Source organism: Bombus huntii, chromosome 6 (assembly GCF_024542735.1).
Source record: "Bombus huntii isolate Logan2020A chromosome 6, iyBomHunt1.1, whole genome shotgun sequence".
Classification (NCBI taxonomy): domain Eukaryota; kingdom Metazoa; phylum Arthropoda; class Insecta; order Hymenoptera; family Apidae; genus Bombus; species Bombus huntii.
The window spans coordinates 17,392,101-17,417,086 of NC_066243.1; the positions used below are offsets into that span (position 1 = coordinate 17,392,101).

The 24,986-nt window shown below is 43.4% G+C and overlaps 1 protein-coding gene and 1 long non-coding RNA gene across 3 annotated transcripts in view; one reads left to right on the forward strand and one right to left on the reverse strand.

Moving 5' to 3' along the window:
- LOC126866795 (frizzled-2-like) overlaps positions 1–8,230 on the reverse strand; it is a 128,152-nt gene extending 119,922 nt beyond the window's left edge. For both annotated transcript variants that reach the window (XM_050620752.1, XM_050620754.1), the window contains exon 1: positions 7,904–8,230. The gene's annotated coding sequence lies outside the window, so the exon portion shown is untranslated. The remainder of the gene's footprint in view (positions 1–7,903) is intronic.
- On the forward strand, positions 1,247–18,652 carry LOC126866805 (uncharacterized). The gene is made up of 3 exons (XR_007690044.1): positions 1,247–5,507; positions 5,572–5,758; positions 17,855–18,652. It is a non-coding gene; the product is annotated as an uncharacterized LOC126866805 (long non-coding RNA).
- The last annotated feature ends 6,334 nt before the right edge of the window (positions 18,653–24,986 follow it).

The following is a 24,986-nucleotide window of genomic DNA, read 5'->3' on the forward strand; positions in this document are numbered from 1 at the left end:
CTCTTTTCGTTTCAACGACCGATAAATCGGCCGTTAAACGCTCGTAAAACTCACACCCGCAGCCACTTGTCGCGTCGGTTCCGGGGTTGTTGCGGACGATTACAGCACATCTTCGAGATTCCTCGTGGTCCTGGTTAGAATATACCGAATTAACCACGCCACCCGTGGTGCGTTCGAGGGTAGCTTGCAAGCTTCTCGCATTTCCAAGTAGGGATGAGCCGGAGAAGCAGCGACAAAAGAAGGCACGCAGCTTTCTTTCGTTTACGAACCGTGTCGTGCCAAGGTCAAGCTGCTTCTCCAATTGTGTTTATGGTAATAGATAAGTAATGCGGTAAACTGGGCTCGTTTGAGTCACCTAAACATCGATTAGTATGCAATTTTGAACTTTACACAGATCATCAATCCTGTATACTATGAAACATTGATATAGTAACGAAAGAAATGTCTACTTTTTGACAGGAAGTTAAGATCGAACGTCTTTGTAAGATTTGAGAAAACCGATAGAAACGGAAGGAAATAAAAACGAAGAGAAGAAGATACGATCGAGTAAAGATCTCCACGACTTCTCGTCACGTTGCAAATGTTGCGAGGCTAAAACCAAGAAAAGCTGCTGACAATGATGACGATGAATGGCTTGCCGTGACTCGTTTTTTGATTCTTCGTGGTGTACAACTGGCTACTGTTGCTCGTCCTTTGGTGCCAAGGATATGATATATTCTCTGTACGACACTATCGCGACTAAATTTATCGTCTATTGCAAATAATTGAACGACAGTTAATTCTATTTATTTACGTGGCAAAATAATAATTGTGGTAAAATCACAGAAACTCTTAATATTTGTATTATATGATATATGATGTACTATATACGATTATAAAGTAAATAACTTAATTAAGAACGTCTCGATCGTCCAAGTAATCTTCCCGTGTGGTTGTCACGTTCGAAAGACGTCTGTTGAACGCGTCATCGGCAATCGCCACACCTTTATAAATCACAGTTTCCTGCTGATGAAAAGTATCCTCGTTACGAACAGATATTCTGCCTAACGGATGTTTTCATACACGCTATAAATCGATAAGATGCGATACAAGCGCATCACGCGAAATACAAGCGTCGCTTGCTTGGTTAGAATTTTGCTGGATCGCTTGAAGTTGAACGCGATGAATCTCGATAGACACGTTGTTGGCGAATGTGCCATCGATACGTTTGAACAGAGCGAACGAGGACTGAAGCTACAGACCTCTTTACACATCCAGGCCGAGGACTTGGTAACGACAGCCGGCGAGCACACGCTCTATGGATCCTTGAACGGGTGAGACTGAACAGCCGGTGAATCGGTGCTGCAAGACACTCTAGACTCTAGACACCTAAAGCACTCTACACGCCGCCTACGAACGCAACCAAATGACGTTTCGCTGCGATACGCTGACGAAGCGTCGGTATTCCTTCTCTTCTCCTCGACAAATTGATGGTTCGATCCATTATACGTTTCAGTTTCAGTGTATGGTACCACGAACTGTTAGCGATTGTATTGTCGTAACAGAGTAACGAAATTGTAAAGTCCGTCGGTAATCGGAGTATTTGTGTTTCAGTCGTTGGAACAAAAGAATTAAAAAAAGAAAAAGAATTAAAACGCACGAGGACATAAAATCGGAACTTTATGAAAGAAATGTTTAATACAGATTGTCAATGTAATAATTATAGGTCTAATTGATACAGGCATATATGATAGAGAAAATGATCCTAGATTTTGAACAAAATCCTAAGTGTCTGTCGCTTGATTAATTAGTTCGAGATACGCGTACGACGTACGAATTAAACAAGTTTAAAAATCTTTGCTCGCTCCTCTATGATTTATATCGAATTGTTAAATATTCGAAAACATTTGTATTTTCAGAAGGAAGAATGCCTGGATAAGGGAGAAATAATTTGACATCTCTGCAAACATACTTAGCAAAGCAAACTCTGAGGGAGCTTAAACGAATCCCTAACTCGAATCTAGCATACGTGACACTGCCCTAACGATCGCGACAACATCGATCTTATTCCCGAATATATCTGGCTTTGCATACGATTATTCTTGCAAGCATTCTGCACATACTCGCGAAAACGTCTCATTTCTGCAACTAACGTTGCTTCGTAGTTTGATGCGAGTGCATCGAAGTTGGGCGCGATATTGCAAGCGTTACAGAGATTGCTTTCCTTCTGCATTGCGCACTTGTGCATTTCTGTGTGCACTCTAGCAGTTCTGCTACATTAAAAGATCAGAACGTTGCCACGCCTGCACGAAATTCTGATCCATTCTTCAAACAACCGACTCAAATATCAAGTACATTCCTCTTCCAATATCAGTGACTCCATTTATCTCCTCCTAGGATCGTACAATTTTTCAAACGATAAAGAAACTAGGAGATTTCGTTCATTCGCTTGCTCGATTCGTGGAAGTTGAATTGCATCTATATTTGAATTATTCTAACCTCGCGAAGAAAAATAGCCTGGGGTTATTTTGCAAGAAGGTTCCATTCTCGCCCTACCAAGTTGATTATTCTCGACGATGCTTTTATAAGAGAAAGCAAGATAAGAAAGTGAAAATATATTCTCTTTTAAAAATTTTATAAAGTCAGAAACGTGTTCCGTATATTTCATACGTTTATATGTTCTTTGAGTTTGATGCAGATAATTAAACCATCGATCAAAGACAAAATGTGCAAAAATAAGAATCTGTAGAAAGTCGTAAGTTAATGGATATGTAGAAATAATATTACGAATTATTCCATTGAATATAATTCGACGATGTAATTCCTCGATCGAGGATAAATGTCCAAAAATGACAAAATCCCTTAATCTCTTAATTCTATGCCGCGGCAAATATTCTTCAACCAGTTTGATAAGACGGTGAACACAAAGCGGTTGGACCCTTGAATTACGACCGAATCAATGGAACAGCCGCAAGGGAAGCGGAGTGTGAACAGCGGCAATGTTCCATCGTACGTATCCAAATATTGGCCCATTACATGATCATAATGCTTCCTCACCTCGTGTATTAAACTCTCGTTCCGGGCTCCGTAGAGTTTGCCCAGGGATGAATAAGGTAGACCTGTGTGTACATGCCGCTCGTTCTGATCTAGGCCACGTTTCCTTTTGTGTCCTGTTATCGGCTCTTGCACCTCGCACAATGCTTTCCCGCGAACACATTGTGCATGCAGTTCAACTTCTCTTGGACAGAGCCCTCTGTTACTCGCGCTGTATTCGTTTTCTTGCAACAAAACGACCACTAACTCCCCGAGAGAAAGAGAGAGAGAGAGAGAGAATCGCTGTTTCTCTAGTGAAAATCACACAAGTTCCTGATACCAGCGTTTCGCGACAAACGCGAGTTCTCTTCCTCCATTTACAATAATACGCAGCTAGATATCCGGTCCCTTTCAAGGTATCTCTTCCTTTTCTTATTCTCACCCTTCTTTACTGTTGGCAATATTCGTATTTTTCAAATACTCGTTTCTTTCTTCGCAAGATATTACGTACGTATACTATACCAGAGGAATATTTTTCTTAAATTCCGTAGGAGAAAAGTTGGAAATCTCCTTAATAATTCTTTGTATCGTTGTCAAAATATCGTAAAACTGCTCTAAATTTTCTTTCGTCGCGTTTATTTTATATATTTTTACAACACGCAACCGTATTTACGTTTGTACGTATTACGTTCGCATAATCTATACGTATCGTATACTGGAGCGTTGACAATATCGAAGATTATGGATCCGCGATGATTAATTTCTTAGTTCGATGATTAACCATTGATACATGGAACTACGAATATCAAGATCACGGACAAAGAAATTTCGCTGTGTTTCAATTTTTACAAATATCGTTCGAATACATTTGCAACGTTGAACCATCGAAATCGAAGCGTTCAACGGTGAGTCAGTAACACGAACTAGAATTGCCTCGGAGGACAAATAACGCGACACGTAGTCCGGCTTGTATTCCAATTTAGGACGTATTTCCTCCCGCGTCGTATTATTGATTTCCGCCCTTTGTGTCGCGTGATCAAGAAAATTGCCGTCGCGCTACCGAGGAAGCACATCAATGCCGGGAAACGAGCTCGACGAAGGGGGGATGGTGGTGCATCTACCCCGGAACGGGTAATGCACCATCCGCCGCCGATAGAGCAACTGCACGCCAGGTCTCGAGCAAACGAATTCGCCTCCGGTTGTTCGTTTTCATTACCTAATGATCGGTACGGTTCAAGTCCGTCGAATTTTCTCTTTTCGAGTTCATTGGGAATTGAATAGACCGCTATGGCCACAACCGGTCGAGTGTAACTAACAGGTTTTGGGTGGAAAGGTGTGGAAGAACAATTTTCGCTGAGCGAATTTCATCGAAAGTATCCTCTCTACGTATAGTCGATATAGTTGGTCGGAAACAGTAGCTTTGTGGAAGTTAGAGAGCAACGCGGTTTGGTAAGAAAGAGACAGTACGCAGTAACGAACATACAGCGGTGGGTAGAATTTTCGAGTAAGGGGATGAATAGGGGTGCCTTGACCACGATATAATGTATCAAAGGGAGATATGATATAGCAGTATGATGGTGCAAAATATTTGTTGGGATCCCCGATACCGAACAAAGGCAAGTCTCTCTCGATTCGAATACAGTTTTGCACCTGGATGACTCGATTCATAGTCGAGGGTCTTTCGAACGTAATTCGAATTCGAGTGCCGTATCAACTTCTATTAACATCGTTACTCCGCTTTTCTCAATTCTTCTACATAAAACGCGCTTCTAAATAACATAATCGTAATACTCGTTTAAATACACACTCGACGATCTCCCTCCCGTGGTTGGTTTCTGGTTGGAACAAGTGGAAAGGCCACTTTAAACGAGGCGATCATGCAATTAAGCGTTTCGATTTTCGCGAGAGGCAAACGTCAGCAGCGTCGTACGGTGGAAGCGGCAACGAGAATAAACCGAGACGGGAGGACGGCGAGGGTTGGTTGAGAAAGAAAAAGAGAAAACACAGAGAGAGAATACACCGTCCCGTGGGATCTGTTGGGTATTGTTGAGGGGGTTGTTTGGTTCGTCGCCCGTCGTTCGAGGGCGCCACCGTTTTCCCTCTCTGGCACACCTCCCCTTTCCGTTCTCGCCCCCTTCTCCACTGCCACCTCTGTCCATTCCTCTTGTCAGAAAGGAAGAGGGGCACCTTTCCATGGTGGTGGGAGGGGGGGGGCAGGTTTAGCTCGGGACTGTCACTCAGTGATGGATGATTCTACCCCAACGCGATCAATTCGCCTACCACGCGCGTGTACATGCCTCGGGGGTGAAACTCACCCTTCGTGCTCTTTCCCTTCGCCCTGTCGCGAATCGCGCCGCTTCCGACCGATCTAGCGGAAAGACGAATTTCTTCGTTGGTTACGTGCCATCGCTGGAGGAATGTCTTTGAAAGCCACTCCCTGCGAAAAGAGGAATAAAACTGGGAGGAAGAAGCTCGAAGGATACTAAAGGCGAGAGGTAAATGTCCCTTTAACAATCTTTTTATTGAAATTTTCCTGAGATATTAATGGAATATTCATAGCACGGTAGACGCGGAGAACTACAAAGCACACACTGTACAGGGGAGATAGGATACACGGTTTGCAGGCGTATCGACTCGGCCAGCCTGGAACCAGCCAGGAATCAGCCAGAAACCAGCCAGAAACCAGGGATATTCGATGGCTTAGCGTTGACACGATAACACCGGTGTTGCGAAGCCAACGTCAATGGTGAAAATGCTAATGATAACGATTCATCTTTTCAGCCAGCGAGGTTCCTCGTACGCGCGTGCCTTCCACCGCACCGCGAGGCGCAATCTAATTTGCATAGTAAATTTTAATCAATCTAACCGCGAAGCCGTGGTATACGCACGTACTTACACAGAGGTATCGTGTACACGTGTGAGCAGGTTGCGCGTGCATTGCCTGTACGTAGTAGAAGCACGACGGCCAGGTAGGTGCACACGATTCGGCGTGGTTGGGAGCTTGTGCCTCGCGTTCACCCCGTAATTACTTTCCTCTGCCGGTGCACGTCAATTCAAATTGCTTTCGAATTACCTAACGCTACGCGGTGGGACAGAGCCGAAGCGATAGGCGTAGACAGAGAGTGCAAAAGGAGGAAAAAGGAGAAACACGCGCGAGCACAAGCGAGCACACGCGTAGAGCAATAGAGAGGGGGTGAGGAGCTGACGTAAAAAAAAAAAAAAGGAAGAAAAACGAGAAAGAGTGTAGGACACGAGAAGGGGTGGAAGCGAGAAAAAGTAGACAGAGGGGAAAACGGCCTAGCTCTCTCTTTTTCTGTATCCACGACGATGTGTGCTTCTCGTAACAAGCTCGAGAATTACTCGGCCTCGGTTCCGCTCCTGGTTACATAGCCACAGGCGTTTAGTTCATCGCTGTGCTGGCTGCTGCAGCTCGACCTGCCTAAAGAACTGAAACGACGGTTCTTTGGATTATCGTTGCGCGACAAAAGATAACGGCGCTTATCGCGTCGGAACGTTGGGGGAGAGAAAAATTCTCTCTGAAAACGCGCACACAGCCGCGTATTGTCGACTCGCGCCTCTACGTCGAGTGGCTAACCGGATTTCTTCTAGGCAAACGGTTTCCACGCGACGACAACTCGCATTGTGCCTCTTCCTCCTCTTTCTTTTTTCTTTACCCCGCGATTTTCACGGCGCTCGAGAGTTATCTGCCACACAATGCTGATACTTATCGACGCGCCAACTCCACTTCCTTCGGTAATTTCGACTTACTGATGCTTATGGAATCGTAGGTATTTGTGCAAATTCGTATTTTCACGAATGTATCAATTGAAGAGTTGGAAGTTAAGCAGAGGTCTGTTTCACCTACTGAATTATAGTATTACATTATAACTGAATTGTATTATAACGCGTACGTCGACTATCGCGTATTTTTCTGCATTTTTCTGCTATTCGGTGACTACCGTTTCCTGTCGAAGAATCCATTTCATAGTTTCAATGTCAATTTTTCGAACGAAGAACGTATCGCGATAAGACGTCATGTTTAGAAGCAGAAGACCAACCAAGTATATCAACGTACAGTTCGAGAACCTTCGATAAATGATCGCATCGAATCGAATGCTCGTTGAACGGAAGAAAGAAGAAAACTCAATCGGCTGTGTAAAATTGGTTGATGCGTTCCGCGTACACATTTGGGAACAAGATTTATTTTAAAACACCGGACTGCCCCTAACGATCCGATAACGTTAGGATGAATTTTCATACACAGTGAATGGTATATCCGATGATACGTAAACCCTTTAACATCTTCTCATTTTGCTTTCCACGATTATAAATCACGGACAAGGATCGGTGGTCATTCCCCTCTGGAGTGTCTGCAGAATATCCAAGTATCAAAGCGTTGAGGGAGCTATTACGTTTGCGTGATATCGCTCGGGTATCCCTGATCGATTGTCCATTTACACGAAGTTACGGTCACCGGACAATGCCGCTAAAATTCCACGAAACACGAAGAGAGCGACTTCTAGTCTGCGGACGCGACCGCGTTAATTAGCCGTCGCTTAATCCCCGTTGTAGCTCATTGCCTCTCGATCGTCGTAATCGGCGATTTACTCTGCCAACGTTGCGATCTTAACGATGATTTGGCAAGATAGAATCTCGAGAGAATGAGACGCATTGAATTTTAATCGAGACCGTCGCGTCGTCTCGCAAACGGTCCGTCGCGACACGGAGACGCTTAATAACGGGCAATCGAAAGTCGCGCACGTTTTCCACAAAATCGAACGTTTAGACACGAAGAAGAAAGAAACGCTGCCAGCCAATTCTTGTACTATGAAAATAATCGATGAAGAAGTTCAACGATAACAAGAAAATAAAAAGAAGGTTCGTTACTCACCGTAGAAAAAAAAGGAACGCACTCGGTCACGAAGTCTGGAAAGACGAAAGAGCGTAGGAAGACTTTTTCACCAATTCGTCGGAAATCACCAGTTCGACAACGTTTTCACCGATCACGGAGGCACACGTGAAAAACGGGCAAAAGTTGGTATTCACGGAGATGGAGGAACACTCAAGACGAGGAAACCGGCACTTTCGGTGGTGTTCGTTGTGTGTACGTATACATATACGTGTAGGTTAACCTTGAAAAGGCAACCCGGTTGCGACGATACGCGAGGCTGTTTTGGGTGGCGTGCTGGTGCAGCGGGAGCGCGACTCCGGCTACGCCTCCTTGTGACTGCCACGCGAACCAGAGAAATCGATAGAATGACCCCGGCACATGCGTGCATCGTGTCCCCGCGTCTCGCGGAGTCCGCGTACCAGACCGGTAGGAGGTAGCGGAGGAAACGGAAAGGAGAGGACGAAGGAGTAGACATAGGAAGACGAAGACCGGCAGGAAGATGAAGAAGAAGAGTACTAGACGTCTCTCCCCCAAAGTAATGGGAATTTCTTTTCCATTTGCTTTTTCTTTCTCCCCTCTATCCTTCTTCTTCTTCTTTTTTTTTTTTTTTTTCAAGCTTACCTCTGTGTTTCCATCCCCTATTTCTCCCCCTAACTGGAACCCTATCCCCTGGCTCTTTAGCCGCTCTCGGAACGCCCTTGCGACTCGTCTCTTCTTCCGGCCGCGTGTACCGCCTAACAAAGGCTAAGAAGGTCTAGGAGAAGCCGAGTTTATCTTACCGATGAAAATGGCTGCGGTTGCTACCTAATCGTCAAAGTGGTCCGAATCGACGAACGCTCGCTTATCAACGTTACACCAAATAGACAGAACAACCAACAAGACAGTTTCTCTTTGAAATCTCTAGTGTCCCTCGACGTCTCTGGCTCGCGTTACCTTCTCTTAATTAAGCTAGCCGTTTTACCGCGATTCGCATAAAAACGTCACTATTTTTTCTCGCCTCTGTAATTTCGTGGGTAGAACATCTAACGAGGTCGTATTTTGTCCGCTGTTCGGTCGTGCTACGCCTTGTTTTCGTCGACGAGGGGGAAAGGGCGCGAAAACGAAGGAGCGAGAGCAAATCTAGCAGAAACTCCACGAGGAAGTGTTCGTTTGCACACTTTAGAAGAGAGTTTACCTTTCGACGCCACGAGTTTCGACCGTAGCTGGCGATGATCAAAGCGGTATTATAATTTCGAAACTTACTCCTGGTTAATTAAGCGCGACGAATTCTGTGAGAAGAAGAGGAGTCGAGGGTTGGTGACTAACCTCCCCCGCCCCCCCCCCCTCATTTCCAACGGGCAAAGTTTAAACGTAAGACAAACACGAACGAACGTGGCTGGATAAGGTCCAAGAAATTTATCGTTTGGAAAGGCTAACTGGCGGCCACGCGCACGGCAGCTTGTAAATTCCAACCCCCGATAAATTCAGGCGTACACAACGGTAAATTTTCATAAGGAAGAAAAGCTAGCTCTCACAGTGCTTCCTTTCGCCGTATCGGTCATACACGTGACAATTTATTACCGATCGGGGCTGAAATCTTGTTTTTCAGCTGCACCGGATGAATCGGGGGGGTAGGCAAACGTTTTAGCAAGCGGTGATCGGTGTGCTTGCTCTTGGATGAAAATCGAAACGGGTTTTCAAGCGCGTGATATCCGGAAAAAACAAGAGTTTCGCGTAGCTTTTGTACATTTTGCGATGTTTACGAGAGTTATGAGCCGAGTTCGACGTACGACATTACCGCTGGAAGTAAATTGGAAATCGATCGAGGTTATTTGCGAAGAAAAATTAAATTACGATCGTAGCTATTTCGTAATACGGTGATATTTCGATTAAGCGGCTTCGTTGCGAGCAAAGTAGCTGGGATGAATCGGGAGTTAGGGAATAATTGAGCCTTAGGCTAAATCGGCAAATGTTAATTGAAATAATATATAATTCGTTGATATCTCGTATTCGTTCTACGTTTTTCAAGCTCGTCACAGAAATGAAACAAACGAGAAATGATTTATATACATCGAGACGATATTATATTCCTGACAATAACGGTTCGGAATACTTTAGAATTATGTGGAAAAAGAATTGTATCGTAACTGACAATGAAACTCAGATGAACAAGAACCTCGGTTAATCCATCAAGTACCAAAGTTGCATTAACGCAACGTTTCATTTGTAATTTCATTTTATAGTTATTTCACATTACTGAATTCGACTGAATTCACATTGCCATTATAATAGAAAGAAATTCTAAGAATTTCGTTGGTATTTCTTCTTCCTTCTAGATTTCGCTATTTCACGATGTTATTTTATAAAGTTTGACAAAATTAGAGCATTTTACAAAAATACGATATTTAAGTCACGAAAATATCTCTTATTTAATAAGTAACTTGTACAAGTTACATAATATCTTTAACCAATCATTTTGATTTGTCGTTAATTCCACTTTAATAACCGATCACTGCGATTAATCGGACGCCGGTTGATTAAACCTCCGCTATATTCGTATGTCACGACGAAATTGCGAATCCTAGCTATTTAAAGCATTTCTATTCAAGACTTTGTTGCGTTCGTAGCTTGAAGTTTGTAGCAGGCTGATCACGAGCACGAACAGCAAAGTAAAAAAATACAAGTAGATCCGTACGCTGCGGAAAATTTTTGCGAGGGTGGGCAGAGCGGGGTGACTGCGAAATGTGCAGAAAGGCAGGATGTACGACATCGGAAGACGCGGCGTCAAAGAGGAAAGGACTAAAGGAGAAAGAGCAGGACGCTGTTGGATCTGAGCCAGGCCGCATTTTCGAATAGATAGGGACGTTGCAAGTCCTTGCCAGAAAAGAGATTTTGCATCGTGGCTTTAAGCGGTGCAAGCGTAATGGCGCGGAATCGGGTACGCTGGTAAAAATTCTCGATGGGAACGCTCACATAACGTTTCATGCGCGATGCTCGTTTTTCCTTGTGAGACGAACGAGACTGGACCGAGTTACATCGTTGAAATCCGCCTCCTTTTCTGCTGCTACTTTCGAACGCGAGATCTTTCGCGAATAAATACCACAGTGGTTGTAAGATCGAAGATTTCTTCTTGATCGTAGCACCGCCAAGTACGGGAAATAAACGATTCCGAGTACCACTTGCGGCTGCAGTTTCTATCGTGTCGTGTTCGAGTAGTACAAAGTGAAACGGAGATTGTACTTTTAACAACCTTAGAAATTTGGTGTTTTCCGATTTTCTTGCGTAAGCTGGTATAAAAATGTATTATACGAATAAGTCGAACAAGACCTATGTTCGTTATGGCTGTCTTTCTGAATAATCCACTAATAAAAATATCTAAAAATAACGAGTCATTAATAAAGTCAAACAATCTTTACGTTTTCATCGACTCGTACAGCGCTTTATCCCATCCGGATAACGTTCCCATATTAATTTCCCACTACGAATATGGAAAATCCGGCTAATAGAACGACGATTACCCCTTTTATCGAATGACTATGATTATTCCGTGCAATCTGCCATTGCACCCACTTTGAAAACGTATCTAAAGGCTCTAAAATAACCGGGTAGATATCGCGATACGCTCGACCCTATCGTCATCCCCTGTACGCGATGACGAAACGAACTTGCCGGAGTAGAAAAATCCTGGGTGAACGGGCATGAATCGAAACCGAGAGAATGGACGTGAGAACGCGTGCCGGCCTAATAAATAGGGAGCTCGAGTAGCGCAGCCTCGCGAATGGAAGCGGTTCGTCTGTTTTACGAGTGATTCCGGCAAATTTGAAGCAAGAGATTGTAGTTGCCCACGGCTGTGTGTACAGCGAGCAGCGAGCACCGAGCTGAGGGACGAGAGAGGTGAGAGAGAAGAGAGGAGAGAAAGATTTAGAAGCAGGGTGGAGGTTCCATGGTGTCATGGCAACACCCGCCGCGATAGAGAGCGCCTTTGGCCCCCTTTTGCACTGCCAACACACTGTCGTTCGAACGAGAACGTATCACGGTGTTCGAGGAGCCTGTACGACGAGGTTAACGGCGGCTCCTTCAAAAGGAGAGAATCGGAGCGATCGATCTCTCATCCCCCTTTTCTGTCCTCGATACTCGTGCACGGTCATCTTATCGGCAGAACGGTAGCATCTGCCGGGCATATATTGGAAAAACGATAAGGAGTACAGAAAGAAATTATACCGGTCATAGAGCGCACGATTTCCTTTTAAAAGCCACCCTCCCGCGAGCCGTATTTCTCTACCTTGATTCCTCGCCAATCTGATTCCTCCCTCAATGGGAATATTCTGTTAAGGAAGCTCTGTTTGCTTATCGAACGACTACGTTCCGTCGAAATATTTACGTCTTTGCTGGGGGATTTCAGACGGATATTGGCTCGCGTTTGAGTTTCACGGATTGGAGATGTTCTGGCCATTTTTAGTAGAGCGTGGTACGTTGTTACGGTAGTTTGGAGTTGTTGTAGTTTCTTCTTTTTCTTATACATGGCTAAGCTAGGTAGTTTTAGAAAGTGGATAAATAAATAGAAAGCAAGAAGAAACAAACGTGAAACGTTCAACTGTACGGCATACGCGTAAGTGGCAAACTGTAATAATAACCGTAAACTGGTATCCTGAATTCCAGTAAAGATTACGTGCGTACATTATTTCTTTCGGAGGCAATTTGAGAGGTCAATTCGAAGCGTGAAGTTGCTAAAAGTAGTCGATATACGCAAACGTCGGACGAGGTGTATCTTCTAAGTTGCAAATAATCTAATTTCGCGCTAGAAATATCCACGTAGTAGTAATCTATCTTACCTTGCATTGCCTCGATGTCTTCATTAAATAACGGAGGTTAATAAAAATAGATGATGTCAAAGGACTGATCAGCGGGAGTGTAACTATACGATGTATCAACGATATAACAAACCATAAAATAAGAAACTGCCATTATTAGTAAACCGTCCAATTTCAACCTAAAGATCATTACCGACTTCGATCACTGACGAAACAAAACTTGTTCCACTCGATGAATATCGTTCAACTTTGTGCCTTTCACAGGGAGGAAATATTTTATTACAAAGTTTCAATTTGTTCATAAAAGGGTCGTGTTCACGTAGGCGTTAACGAAGTATTCTTACGGAGATCGTAACCCAGATATTCGGACGGTATATTTCTTCGACCAGACTCGGATGAAATGTTACAACGCGGCTGGGAATTTAGGGTAGAACTTGGGAACCCGACTGTTTTCTCTAAAACTTTTAACACCGCGGAGTAAACACGACCGCACACTAGTCGCGCTAACAAAGTCCCTCCGGTTTTATCACCGTGCGCGAAAATTCGCACGCGTATATTCGTTGGTTGCTAACGTAAACATTCTATAGATGCCATTCTCCGCATAGTTTTCGTCGAGGGTGACACATGGTCCAATGGATAGAGAATAGTCAATTGCAAGCAACGATTCCATGTATTCTCCCAAATGTAGAGTATTTATTATGATATTTAGAGTGGACGAAACAAATTTCTGCGTTTCTCTAGTTACGCTCATAAAAGTATAAAAACGCATGAGAATTCGCACTTTGTTAATAAGGTGTAAGACAGAGCATAATGCGAAAACACTAAACAGTGTGCAACAGTTACATGGAATCGAGCTCGTAATGATATCGAAAGAGGGGTATTTTTCGTCGAAGAATGAAGATCATCGACGAGGAGCCACCCTCGTGTCGAGGGGTGGTCAGGATGCGTGGAGGGTGTTTTGTCTTTCGCCAGCACTCGAGCGAATTTCGAAATTCGGGTATATGCAAGAGGCAAGCGTCGGGCCGCGGCTGAGGAAATCTGAATTGCAAATCTGGACGCAATTAAAAGTGTATCGTGCGAGAGTTGCAGGCCAGGCAGCCGGCGCGCGCGGACCGTCGGGGGTCGAATCCGCAATTAAGGCGAAACATTATATAACGATCGCAATCGAGGGGTGGAGCACACGGCGCTTGGCTCGGCGACTCTTGTCCGCGGAAATTAGCGACCGCTTAAAAATCGCGACACAGCCAATTAATCACAGGGCGGTGTCGCGAGATGCGCGCGAAAACCGGACCCGTGTCGCTGCTGTTTCGCTAATAGGAAATTTCGTAACGCTCGTTTGGCCGCTCTCGATCGCTGTTTACTTTAATCGATTATTTTGTCGCAGTGTTCGATACAGCTTTATTTCGTTGGTAACTTTCGAGGACCCAGTTATAATCCCGAAAAGAGGGATTGTTCGTTGAATAACCTATTGAAAGCTGCAATTTGTGATATGAATTGTTAAATGGAAAAGATTCGCTTATTGATAGGATGATATTTATTTCGTAAAGTTTTAGTTATGATTCTGGATAAGGTTTAGGAACAAGTAGATTGGACATGTTTATGCATTTATGCATAAAAAAGATTTCTCCTTCAGTTCCATTTCTTCGATTATATTCATAAAAATATAAGTCTACATAAATTTGTAACTTATTTATAACAATCTATAGGGAATATTTGCAGTTGATATTTTCTGCTTATATCTTACTCTTCTTTTCTAAACAAGTTGTAATCTCTAAAAGATAATTGTTTGTTAAACGATCCATTGAAAGCTACGATTTGTAATACGGATTATCGAATGGAAGTGTTCATTCGGAAGAACTCATAGCGATGGTTAAGATTTTAAGGAAATTTAAGATTTTAAGGAAATTCTGAGAAAATATACAGATATTTCGTGACGTTTAATAACGCGATCCCCTAGTAGAATATGTAATTCCACGATACTCTATTTTACATATCAGATACAACTGACTGAGAAGATTCTATCCCTGTAATAAATATACACGACGAAATTTTCCTCGTTATAGACATTCTCATCACCATCGATATGAAAGTTACACGCTATAAATTAAATATTCATATACCGAATGTACGGATGTTTCTTCTTCGCATAAAAGACGCAAATATTAAAAATACACAACGCTATAAATACGTTAATTAAAATCATGCACGTGCACGAACCATGCATAAACAGCTATCGCTAAATAAAATCTCGCCGCTTCTATGCAGCAAGCCGGTAGTTTCTCTCAAAGACGCTAACTTTAAACCACAACTTTGCGATGCTAACTTTGGTTTTGCATCGTTCACCGCGTTTGCCGCATAGCTGCGCGATACAGACTTTCCCGGACGAGATTTAGGTTACTATAAATATGAAGCTTATGATGTGACTTAACCGACCGACCAATTTCATTAGTCCGGAAAATTTTCGGTAAGAGCCTGACTACGTTAATCTACGCTATACGTGTCAGGTTAGTTTTAACTAGATATTAAGGCGGCCAAATCGATAATCCAACGATAAGATATTAAATATGTCACGAACAAGTAATCTCACGTACGACGGTCAATTTTCCAATTTAATCGTGAAACATCGTCATGACGATTGTCTCGAAGCGATCAAAAAGGAAGTTCCTGTTAAATAATTCAAATAAATCGGAAATACGAGTCTCTAATCATAGAAAGATGGAAGATTTCGCGGTGGTTCTATCTGAAGTAGCGTCACCGACTTCTGCTTGAACCAATATGCGCTTTTACCGCAATTCACATTTTGTTCTCTATAGAACAAAAAGGTTTCTCTCGATTAAATCGACGTTCATAGGACGTTTCATTTACCACTCGCGAGTTACAACGTTTCTATAAATTGTACATTATTAAGTTGTTTAAATCGCACGAAATTTAAAGACTTTTTATTTCGTTTTTCGCGTTTCGGCATTTCTGGGTTAAAAGCTCGATAATTATCGGATTTTTACACTCAGTCAGGATGCTGTTCAAGTCGAGCAATCAATACACTGCCATGCAAGCTGCCGTGCATTCGATATATCGCGGATGATTTTTGAAAAAAACGACTACAGGAGGGATTGGTGGGAAAGAGACGAATAAATTTGACAAGAGGAAACGATCGCGATAGGAAAAATACATGGTCTTTTTCAGCTCGATGCATCATATACCAAGCACTATCGAATCGTGCGTCGTCGTTGAAAGGGCCGGCAAAAACATCGTGACTCGTATTTTTGGTCTGCCAGTTTTTCAGCGATGCGTAAATTTCAAATAAAATTGTGCCACCAATTGAATCCGCCAGAAGAATGCGCAATGAATTTCGTCAATTGCGATTTATCGTCGCGCGAGTTTTTAAACGTGTGACGAACGGGATGAATAAAAGAGAGGACCGTGAACGGTAGATAAATTTCCCTCTTTTCCCGCTATTTTTTCCCTCTTTTTTTCGCATTTTTGTCTGTGGAAAACAAAAACGTAACGCGCGACCAAAGTAACAATCGATTAGTAGAGTTTCCTGTGAACCGTGACAACTCTATGTAAATTATTGTCGGATTAAAATCTCTCGTTTTTAGCTTTAGATAGTTTCAGTTGTTACTCCTTTATTTCTTTTGAAACGAATCACTCAATTTTGACTCTAATAAATGATGGAAGTAGCGAGTGCTTTCAGAGTGCTTTCAGAGAATGATTTAAACGAACGACGATGGAAGAGGTAAATTTTGGGAACGGTATGAAAGATTCAAAAACGTGGAGCAAACAAACAACATAATTTTAGACTTTCTTTTCGACAGCATAATATTCATTTACAGACGAATGCGAATGAATTTTTCCTTTTACTCTTGGCAATACGTCCGGGAAAATATCTTGCTCTTATTTCGATACTGAAAGAAGAAGCACCGAGTCTAGAATATTTCGAAGAATTTTCAGGAGATTGGTTTTCATCGATGAGTTCTACTAGTCTCTATCCAATGTTGTTGCAATCTCTTTTCTTTCATTCGGATTGTACGAATTCCGCGATATTATCGATTTACCAATATCTCGAATCTTCATTTTTAATCGTCCATCTTCATTATCGTCATTCTTAATCAACGTGGAAATTTTTCAATACCAACTTTTCTCGTTTTTTCATTAATAACTTATAGTTGCAACATTAATAATTGCTGCTGAGAAAAAGCAGCGCGAAAATGTACTACAAAAGGAATTTTAAAAATATAATCAAGAAAATGCGAGCAAAAGATAACAAAAGAGTATGGAAAGAAATGTCGACAGTAAACGTAAACAGCGCCGTAAAGGGGATAGAAGGAAACGCAGGCAAAGTTCCTACGAGCGAAAATACAAAAGACAGACTCCAAGATATTCTTGAATCTAACTAGCCGAAAAGAGTTCTAAAATATTCTAGGATTCGCAGGATTCTAGATTTTCGTAGAAATCTACGTTGCTAGTGCAAAAATGTGGCACGATATATAAGACTAGTAGTACAGGATTATTACAGGATGTGAACTGCTGCTGAAATTTCCGTCTTTTTTGCTTAAAACAAATTTTCTCCGTGTATTTAGTTATAATACCTTAATACCTTGATAAAACAATATATAAGTTACTCTCACGAAGGAAAGTGACTGGAATTTCATGAATACTCATGCACCTAGATTGTGCAACGTTGCAGGATCTTCAACGTTCTTTTAAGCAGCTTGTTACGAAAAAATTCCATAAGATATGCAATTCGATTATTTGGAAGAAAAACAACTCAGAATTGTGTATTATTTTAGGAAAATCCTAAAGCGCTTTTATCAAAAATCCAACGACGAAGGTAGGAAAAACTTCGGTACAGGTTGAATTAAAAAAAGATTTTCTATATAATCTATGTAAAGAATCAAAGTAATCGGACGTTCTATATACTACGATCTAATATATACATCCCTCTTTCCTACGAAGTTAAAAAATACCAAGATAATTAATGTATCGATCGATTCTACTATGCTATTAAAAAATTATTAAAGCGATAAAACATTGTTCGCGTGCCTCCCTTTTACTTTCGTATGAGACACGTGTCAGGCGTCATGTTTATGGCTCATTTCCGCAAAGTTGATGCGAGCGGAATAAAGAACATCTTATCGTATTCACGCGCTTATGATTGCAGGTGACGATTGCCGGACGATGTCGCTGACAGCTTTATAACGACACTGGAAAATAATCCGCGCTCTCCTGGATCGACTACACCGAGCTGTTTATTATTCCAACCGACTCCCAGTGACAGACCTGCGAATAAAGGCGATCCCTGAATACGTTTTTAGATTACGGATTACATCGAAAACGATTTGCACGTCGTTTGCAACTGCAACCAGAATGTTTGCCGAAAATTAGATTATCGCTTAAATCGAGTTCAGTTTCCTTGAGCTCGATTGAAATATCGATAACGCGTCGGAAAAATAAATTGTTTATTATTTATCGATGTAAGCGTCCGGCTGTTAAGAAATTTAATTATTTTGCACGGATAACAAACCACGTGTTCCATATTATATGAGTAGCGACGAAAGTGTGTGATTTTTAGACCACAGACAGGCAGGATGCTTGAAAATTTATCGAGAGTGGCATTGGAAAAAAGCGGCACCGATTAACGTGAAACCTTAGACGACAGACAGTAACCGAAAACCGTGAAACACATGTTCGATTCTCACAGCTCCATTTTTTCGAGGTTGATACCGCTCGCTACCAAGTTGTATACGCAGTCTGGTTGGAGTACACACGATGGTTTCGAGTGTTCGTCTACAAACAAAATCCGGTATGACACGCCATAAGCTATTGATTTCAATGGGGGTGGAGTTTCGGAGGGGGTGTACGTACAGTCGTGAATTAACGTTTGGTGTATCATCCGCGTATCTTATTGTAAAATAATCAGTGCGCCATACCAGTGTGTTACATTTAAATAAAAAGGTGATACAGGTGTATTTTTGCAAAAACTACGAGATATTATATATAAGATGCTTGTTTTCGTATAAATTATCAATCTTCGGAACCACCCCACGATGCTTCTCATATTTTTCTCAAATCGAAGATTCGTCGTTTGCATTATCTTTTCAACGAAGACCGCGTACGCACGATCGAAAGTCAAATTGATCAAATATATTTTCTGACAACTTTATAACACAAATTTTTTTATACATTTTATACATTTTATAATACGTGATGGAGCGGAATACGTAATATGGCGCTTAGTATTTAATATTTTAGAAAGCAAACCAATAACTAACAATAACAAAGTCGATTAGTTCGACTTCTACGTATACATCATACGTGTCATACAAAACAATTTGGAATTTCATTGATAAAGAGGGCATTTAATCGGACAATAAGTGATCGTGCAATTCGATCTTTTCGCTAGTAAATTATTTTTATCTCGGCAAAAAATCAGCAATATATTGTACTCGTAATTGGCTAGGAGAGGAATCAGCGAGCCTGCTTGGACGATGGTGAATTAGAGACGAGACGAGGACGTTATCGCGAGCGCGGCCAGATCGCTTTCCACATCGACGAGCTCTTATCGTTCTTTGCCGGCAGAAAGAAATTAGAATTCCTACTGGAAAATCAGGGAAGATTATCGTCGGGGGAGGGTGGGCCTCTGACTGGTGGAGGAAAGAACGAAAGAACGAAAGAACGAAAAAAAAAAAGAGAAGAGGAAAATGTATGAATGAAGAGAGAGGGTGGTTTGGTGGTCCCGTTGGGGTGGGGGCGAGCAGAGAACCAGGGAAATAGGCACCAACTTTGTCGCGTCTTTTTGCAAGGCCAAAGGCACGTACGAGTCTGAATATATTAACGAAGCCGCGCGCTTTGACTCACACCGGCCGCGGCGCGTAATTTTTAATTACTAAAAAGAACCATGCCTCCACCGAACGGTCTTCTTCCGTCGGTAGCCGCATTCACGGATATCCCGTGCCCTCGTATATATCGCGTGCCGCGTGGTCTCGCCTCTACATATGTACGTGCACAAGCTGTACGCGACGCAAAGCGAATACGAGCGTGCACAGAAGCGACTTTTTTTCTGCGATTCGCTGTCGAACACGTATCCGCGTTCGTTTCCGGCTGTCTGAGCGCGCGATAACCGAACCGGTGCTGAAACTGTAGCCCCGGAACATGATAATTGATGCAGCTAATTCATCACGTCGCCAGCCAACGCTCGAATTCTCGAATCATGGAAATAACCATTGGTCAGGCGTATTTTTGCACCAGGAATTGGCAGCTCGATGAACGTGAGAAACAATTCGCGATAACGATCTGTCGAAATTCGATGTGACCGCTGAGCTGATTTTCATTTTTTTACTTACTCTTGCACGTGATACAGATGCCCTATTGTATGATATGTGTACGTATAATTATTTTGACGGAAAGGAGCAACGCTTAAATGTAGTTTCTGACCATTTCTCAACATTTGGCACCAACGTAGATAATTAGCGCCCAATTTTTCTTAGAACGCAAAAGATTAATCTCGATGACGTTGATAAATTTAGCGTTCGAGTGACAGGCACTTGCATACAAATATACAGCTTCGTTTGTCTTACTACGATTACTACAAATTTCATTAAACAATATTAGATCGTTGTAGTGGAAAGAGTGAAAACCCATTCTTAGTCGCAACCGATCGTTCGCGTAAACGCTCCGAATGGTCCGGAATCGAAGACGCTTCAGGCTGGAAACGTTCGCTGAAACAAAACGCCGAGCAAGGCGTGAAACGGGCGACTGCAGCGATTGTTTCGCTTGTTCGTTTTGATTCAAACCGACTGGTTTATCTATGGAGCGTCGCACGCGAAACAAGAGAAGTTCGTGTCTCTCCATGGCGTCGTCGACGCTGGAAAGTTGTGCCACGGAATCGGACGTTAAAGCCCCGGCACATCGATCCGCGTGTCGCGCCTCGTCGTCTCTCTCCCGATTGTCGGTCCCTTCTTTTACGCGTGTACCCGCCGTCGACGCGAAATCGATTATGAAAATACACGGAGGAATTCTATGGAGAAAAAGGTTGGCGTGTCGTTGGACCGAGGCGCGCAGCACCGGAAGCGACTTTCTCGTACGACATTTTCCTTCGACGCTTTCACGGTCGCGCGGCTGCTTTCTTTGAACTCGGCTGTTCCAGCGCCGGATAATGGTGTTCTTTCGAACTTTCAGACCGAGACGCAACTTTGAAAATCAGTCTGCCGCTCTTCTATAGCTCGATAGCGGAGTGAGAAATAGAAAATACGGAGGGTTGAAAGCACGAAGAAAGCCAAGTTCACCTATATTGGCACGGTCCCCCGATCACGCGACCGATTCATACGTCCATGGTAACATAATACCGCGTGGCTTTATTTGCAGAGCATGTCGGGAAAGCCCTCGGAAATTTCGTCTTTCATATCAGGGCCGTGCACGGGTCCGCGAGTGCAATATAGTTCAGGAAAGGGAGAAACGATAGGAGAGGAGGGGAGCCACATGCACAGAGAAGGGGCAAAAGGTAGCGAAATTCAAAGCAAAAGCGAGTTACGAACAAATAAGGAAAACGTATAAGGTTAAATTCGTTTCATTCTTGCTGGGATGGCAAAGGCGTCGAATGAAAGGGGGTGGTGGTTGAAAAAATTTACATCGCCGTTGCGAAATATCTTGAAGAACCTTTGCGCTGGCCCGTGCACATTTCTCTCTCTCTCTCTCTCTCTCTCTCTCTTCCTCTTTCTTCTTCTATTTCTCTTCTCTCTTAGTCAGGTGTGTAGGTGTACGTGCACAAGCCTCGCCTGCGTACAACCCTTTGCCCTGGCGCCCTTGCTTTAATTTCAAACAGCGTGTCGGTAATTCCCGCATCGCAGCCCTGAAAAGTCTGAACCGTAAAACATCTCTCTGTTTTTCTCCGACCTCACGTTCTCTCCTTCTTCTCCTCTGATTCTTGCCATCTCTCCGTTGCTTTTCGTTCCTCTGACCTCTGTCTCTTTCTCACGTCGATGCCGTTGCACCAGGCAGATCTTGAAAATTCACAGTTCCGGTGTCGAAGAGAGAGAATTCTCGCAAGGCAACGGTGGATTAAGGGATTAAAGGATGCGTGCTAGGGCTTTGACGTTCTCGTTCTCACTTCTCTCAGCGTTTTACGACAGGAGCATCGCTTTCCAAATACCCTTTTTCTTTGCCCTCGTCCTTGCCCCCGGACGAACCTGTCCTTCCACTTCTATTTCTCTCGCTCTTTCGTCACCTCTTGGTCTGTCTCGTCTATTTCTCTACGCTCCACCCTGCGTATAACACGGACGGCGTATAACGGCGACGGGAGTGGTTCAACCTTTGCCTCTCTTTGAACCTTCCACTCTCCTCTTCGAATCGACTTTGCTCGTTCCGCGCGTTAATGTTTTACCGAAACGAGATCTATATCTCAAAGCATACACGTGCTACCGATGCTACGAATCGGATCCGAGGAGAAACAACCGCGCGCACACGTATCACGAATCGTTAGCTCGTACTTTCTGTGGCAACTCGACGACAGATCGACGATCAAACCCAAAGGACTGGCGGATCGTTTGAGAAGCCAACGGAAGGATCGCGTCGCGGCTCGTAAAGCGATTGCTAATCGCACCGGTAGACGCGAAAGGAATTGCAGATCGAGAAACACGCGATTCCTCTTTCTCCGCTTTCGAGAGTTTATACCGCGACGGGGCTAATAAACGAGTCGACGAGTATTGTGCAAGGCTCGAGAGAACCTGAGGATCTTACGATCGGTATCGTTTCCGATAAGGATTGATGATAATCAATTCCGGAACGGTCGAGTGGATCTCATTTGCAAGGTTTTTGATATCGAAAAGTGTCTCCGTTGCGACGATTCTTACGCAGAAATCCACTCGTTCTGCTAACAATCGATTCTTTCGCCGGTAATCCCCGATAATTACCCCTGTTAATTACCGTTGGCGTTCAATCGTCCAATCAGCAACCCGGGTCACCGAGATATTACCGCCAGAGAATATGGAAACGGCTTTATGAATACGACTGTAACGGAGGGTCGCGTCTTTCGATCAAAGGGCCGAGACGCTGCCAAAGGCGGACATAGATCCCGTACAAACGATCGCGCAATTAAACGTTTAATTGCGCCTACAAAGCGTGAACTGTTACCAAGCCGAGGATGCTGCGGCGAATGTTCGATGAAAGAACCGGGGAATTTGGATCGAATTCCTTTTGTCGGGACGAGGCAAGGGTGAGAAAGTTGAAAGGAAGATAATTCGTCTTGGTATCGGACTAATTCCCACTGGTTATCTAAAATCGGAATGGTTACGCTTAATTTAACAACGAATTCGGCCGAATAATAGCGTCTGATTCGGTATAAAAGTTTGTCAAAATGCTGCTTTCCTTATTGAAACTGAAGACCGATAAACTCGTCGTAACGGCAGATTTTCAGCACGATACGGAATTGCTAAAAATTCATCAAAATGTTGCTTTTACGATAAATTATGTGTCTATTTACTTTTCTAATATTATTTTAATTATACCCATCGTCGTACGATAAATATATAATTGGATGATTGTACGCGTTAGTAATTTCGACGTTGATGTCCAAGATAATCACCGACCAGAGGCAAAAAGTCGGGGAAATGTATCTTTTTTTTTTTATAATTATTCGAAGCATCTTATCGATTGCGGTAGAAAATCGCTTCCTCGGCAGCCGGAGGCAAGCGCGAGAAAGTTAACCGGGAGGATAATTAGCGAACCGATCCAGCCAGCCAGTCAGCCACGTGAATTCGTATTAACAGTCGGTTGGCTAAATACCTGGCATTGTCGAGCGTATTCGGGAACTTGTGTACCTATACGTACACGGTTCGTATTACTATCTGCGGTCGGGAATAGTGGTAGATGTGGGATCCAATCGGGACATTGCCTTGGGGCAACCCGGGGATCCCCTCGATCGAGGAGGCGTCAGTCGTGAACCGTTTCATTGGTTCCCGCCACACGTGCACGCGTGTGCAATGTGCACGTACGATACACACGGATTGATGCGTACTTTCGCACGGGACACGCGTCTACACCCTTGAATATCGAGCGCGTTTTAATCAGTTTATTAACGCGTAGATCAACGGTGACCGACGACTACCGGAGCTAAAATTTCCGTTAGTTCGATGAAAATTTACCTCCAGCCTTTGTTAATTTGCTTTTCGTCGCGAAATTCTACGCAATCGCTATTATACACTTCCAACGTAGCGTTACGATTTTGTTCGACGTTCCGTTGCAAGAAATTCAAGTTTTGTTCCGTTTGGGTGCCTCGGGAAATACCGACGAACTACAGACAGAACACGATAAAAGTGTCGACAGGTCGGAAAGGATGCGAAATCCCGATAGGCCATATACCCGTGGCCCTTTAGGATATCGGGTAATTGAAAAAGGTACATTTGACCATCTTGGGTCGATAGCTGTAAAACGCGCGTACGCCGTGGTAATACCGAAAACTCTGGTATAAAAAAAGAACGTCTTGATGGAGAGAGAGTTCAGTCAGTAGTCAGTAGTCAGCTTTAGCAATATCTTACGTTATGTTCGTTGCACGGTGACGATATACGATTGATATACAATTTAACAAGAATCTTCTTAATCTTTTTCGATCGCTCTCAAAGATCCCGATCCGGACGAGTGTCTCTTTAAATTGCTGATATTAGCAGTAAATACTAAGACTAGATAACGATCAACGTTGCTACCCACTTAGTCGTTTAATTACGATTTCATCAAACTTGTCTAACAACTTCTCTACGTTCGCTCTATCGGTTTCGACGTTAACGCGTTCGATCGAAGAAGATCGCAGGGCCCATCGTTGAAAGTCAATTCTATCTGACAACGGAGCGTAAATACGCGCGATCAGCTTCGAACGCGATGAATATGAATGAGAGCAGCGACGCGGCGCGCGTGCTCTTGAAATTGCGCCTGTGAAATTCGAGCGCGTGTTCGAACGCACCCCTCGGTCGAAGCCCGCGGCGCAGGGTTGTTCGCGCTTTCGAATACCTCCGTGGATATGCCAAATCGAATGTGACGTTATAATGGATGCGGCATTAGCGGTTTTACCGGCTCGACCGAGATGAGAATTGCAGGGGAAAACGCCGATGGAAATCGCTCGTAGTTACCTTCGCGCGCGAGCAACGGGTTTTCGAGCTGGTGGAAACACGCGTTGTTTGTACTTGCTTGAATAAACACGGTGTTGGATCAACCGGAATTTTTCCGTTGCGACTGGTTAGGTTTGCTCGAACGATAGGTTTGATTTACGATTGTTTTTCAGGGCTGTTATTCATCAAGGGATACGC